The sequence below is a fragment of the Bidens hawaiensis genome, unplaced genomic scaffold (assembly GCF_021521415.1).
Source record: "Bidens hawaiensis isolate Kalapana, Puna unplaced genomic scaffold, B.hawaiensis_p1.1 tig00005195_1, whole genome shotgun sequence".
In the NCBI taxonomy this organism is placed as follows: domain Eukaryota; kingdom Viridiplantae; phylum Streptophyta; class Magnoliopsida; order Asterales; family Asteraceae; genus Bidens; species Bidens hawaiensis.
Genome location: NW_027491335.1, coordinates 464,326 through 468,286, shown reverse-complemented (window position 1 = coordinate 468,286; position 3,961 = coordinate 464,326). Strand labels below are relative to the sequence as shown.

General features: G+C 37.9%; 1 pseudogene; it reads right to left on the bottom strand.

Moving 5' to 3' along the window:
• Positions 1–929: 929 nt before the first annotated feature.
• Positions 930–2,524, bottom strand: LOC143629405 (scopoletin glucosyltransferase-like; annotated as a pseudogene).
• Positions 2,525–3,961: the final 1,437 nt, after the last annotated feature.

Below are 3,961 nucleotides of genomic sequence, written 5' to 3'. Positions count from 1 at the left end.
TTAATATTTTATTGAAAGCAGGGTTGTAGTCAAATAAAGTGTTTTATTTTCTTTTATTTGTATCGTAAATGACATTTGTACATGCTTTGATAAGTGAGATTATAGATATTTATATGGCATTGCTATATTAACGTGTTGGCGGTTATGAAAAGCTTGGAATGAGTTAATTTTTTCGAGCAAAAGAAGAAGTGTGGTTGAAATAGTTTCGGAGTTAAATCTTTGGGGTATCTTTGGTATAGGAGTAGAGTTAAAACGTATTCGGTAGATTGCAAAAGGGTGGTATAACTTTGATGTAATGTAATTGTTTGTTCGCTTTGGGTGTCCCCTATTTCCTTCTTAGAGATAGGACGCTTCGTTTTAATGAAGTGAGCTTTTCAATAAAAAAAAAGATATTTATATACAAAACGTTCACCACGCGTTTTAACTTTGCATTGCGCCGGAAGAATTTACTAATTTAAATACATATAAAAGTGAGTATAATACTTTATTTAGACTACACTTAATGGTAACTAAGCCCATAAGAGGGGGGCGCTTGTTTTGCCGCAAAACGTGTCTCATAACGGAGGCCACTACGACTGGTCGTATGAAGTTAACCCCTTAATGTTTATATAATTCTTCTCTCTTACGTTTTAATTTGGTTCAGGCTAGGCTAAAGTCGTGACTTGTCACTAGTTGCCATTTTCCAATTTGCTTTCCCTTGTCCATTACATGACCCGACACCTCAGACACATTTAAATTTATACATTTACCAAGTCAATGTATAATGTTTTTGGACGTTATATTTTCCATAACTCAAAAGATGGAATAAATAAGTATAAAACTGATACATTTTTTTGTACTTATATATTTCAACCAAATACTTGATACAATATAGAAATACTTTTGTTTCACAGTTTCAGAATCAATAATCTATTTGGTCATAGAAATACGTTTTTATTTCTCATACCTTAGATTTGAATGATTTTACGTTTTCTATAAACGTAGTCAAATCCAAATACGATGATCCACCTTCTTCAACAGCCCTTTTTGCTTTCTCCTTCAAACCTTGAGCTCGCATTCTCATAGCATCACCTTCTTGTGCACCCATAACTCTCGCCACCGCCCTCTCGATTGACGCCCGCTTCACACCATCACACAAGGAACCCGGACTCCATTCCACATCACCAATCGAAACTCCAATTTGTAAAACATCTGTCACCAGTTTCGCATTATAAAACTGCTCCACCATGACCGGCCAAGCCACCATTGCTACGCCACCTAAAACACCTTCTAACACTGAGTTCCACCCGCAATGCGTCACAAACCCTCCAACTGATTCATGATCTAGAATCAGCATTTGTGGCGCCCATCCCTTTATGATCAACCCCTTTTCTTTTGCTGTTATCCTCGCCTTGAATCCTTCTGGAATCAACGTCTCTTCATCGTTCCTAATATTGTATACAAAGATTCCGTAAGCTATATAATATATTATTAATCAACTATATATAGGGATACAATCAGTAAGTCATAACACCTGATGACCCAGATAAAGTTTTCATTGCATGCTTCTAGTACCATAGCGATCTCATAGTTGAGAACTTGAAACTTTCACAATGGAACCAAAACTTATGCAAATAACGGAACCGGATGGCTTCGATTCCAACCATTTCAAACATTCGTGTTCATCGATTGTCGATTTCTTCCCTCTTTCAAGCTATCCTCTACATTCTTGTTACATATAGAAACCGGTCCTATGTGCCATGCTTTTCTCTTAATAACTTCACGATAATGGCGAACATACTCTGGCTCGAGCTCGTAAAAGCTGTTAACAATAACTCCGTAACTCTTGGCTTCAGCTTCTACGGATTGTATAAACACGTTCAAGAAGACTTTGAATTCTTCTGATTCAAGTTGCGGTAATTGTTTTCGAGTTAACTTGATCTCGTGAGGAATATTAGGGACAACAAATGGTTGCGCATCAGAAGAAACATTCGGCTTGTGAAGCCTCATCACCTCCTGAGACAGACACAGGGCGAAGAACCCGGTTCCATTAAACACGATTCTCGGGATGTTAAATTTGGCTGCGGATTCGGTTGTCCATGGAAAGAACATGTCGGCAATAATACAATTCGGTTGGGATTTTTCAATGAATTGCTCAAATGGCTCTTGAAGTGTTGGGAGGGCTTGGAATAATCTTGATAAAAGTTCATCAGAATCAATTTGATCAGGGTTATCGGATACCGGAGGTAAACCGGCTTCTCCTGCTTTGAATTCGATGATATGAAGTTCGATTTGGTGAGTGTAGTTAATGGTTTTCTGGATTGATTTAGTGAGCCGGTGAGCGGTTGATGAGGTGGTGATGATGGTTGTTTTCAGGCCGCGAGAGGCGAAGAGTACGGCCATGTCGGCCATCGGAATCATGTGGCCATAAGCTATGAAAGGGAAGAACACAACATGACATGAGGCCATAGTTTCGACTGGACGAAGAGAAAATACAGATGAATACGTAATAAATAGCCTTTTCAAACTAATCGGCTGACCCAACAATTAAAGTGAACAAACTTGAGAAATTAATAACATCTTTCACTATCGGACTGTGACAAGATTAGTCCAGCTGAAAAGAAATCAACACTTAACACATTCAGGGCCGTCTGCAAGTTACTTGGGGGCCGTGTGCCAGTTACAAATACGGGCACAAAAAATTAAACTTATGTATGAAAATCGCTCGGTGCTGGTTTTTTTTATATATTTATATATATATCAGTAAAAAAAGTGTAGTAAATCCATTCATCCTCAAATCGATTACAATAAAATGACAGATAAACGGGCAACAAGCTGCTCCTCAGCCTCCTTTTAAAGATGTTATATCTATCTTTTTCCGTAAACATGATTTTTTCTTGGGTTTACTTGTTTAAACTTCATATAAGGCCCTTTTTTTATGTAACCCATTATAGTCTATAGAACTTGAATAGATCTCCTAAATACAGCACGGAGTCGGTCAAGCCGGACCCGTGGATTGACGGATCTGGGCATGGCGGTTGCAAGAGTGGTTCCATTTATTTTGCATGCACGTGTTTGTTACTGTTGGAATTGAAATATTGTTTCATATCTTCTTTCAATATTACCACCAGCTAAGCTCATGTTTTGGTTATGATTACTTTTCCTTTTATTCTTTTTCTTTCTGTACTTATATGGTTAGCATTCCATTGTAATCGATGACTAATATTTTCAAAGGAAAATCAATTACTCTGAATACCAATTTTATCAACTATATGTTATTTGTCTAGTCATGATCATCCATGTTCTCCAGACAGTGGTATGCATAGCAAGCTTACATTTTTCATGTTTTTAACATGATTTGGAATTAATGAAAAAATGAAGAAAACTAGTAGTTTGAAATTCTTTTTTGGGATGGGAGAATTCCCTGTATAGCACTTTTGAGGATAGAGAAACTACCAAATAGTCCGTGAGATTTCATTTTCTCAAAATAGCCTTTCAAATTCAACTTTCACACGACATTGGGAATTTCCCAGTGATATTTCGTGGACTAATCAAAAACTGCCATTTGTCAAGTCTTCCTACCTACCACGCGAGTTTTCATCTCAAATCCGTCTTAAACGTTACTTTTCACATCAAATCTAAGCTCTGTAGAGTGTTAAACACCACCACCCACCGTCTGCCACCACCATCACCCACCATCGTCGTCTACCACCACCACGTTCCACCACAATCCATCATCCGCCACCACCACCGTCCACCACTTACCGCCATTGTACACCCCCGCAACCACCGTCCATGTGACATTCGTAAAATTCGGGTTCCGTTTGTATTCGTATTTGTATTCGTTTATTATGTAAACCAACCCGTTTTGTAAACCGAAGCTTATGATATAATCAAAATGATGAACTTTATGTTACAATATTGTTTTACACTTGTTGGGTCTTGAAAACATCCTTTTCGGTCCTTAAAACGCGTAAAAATC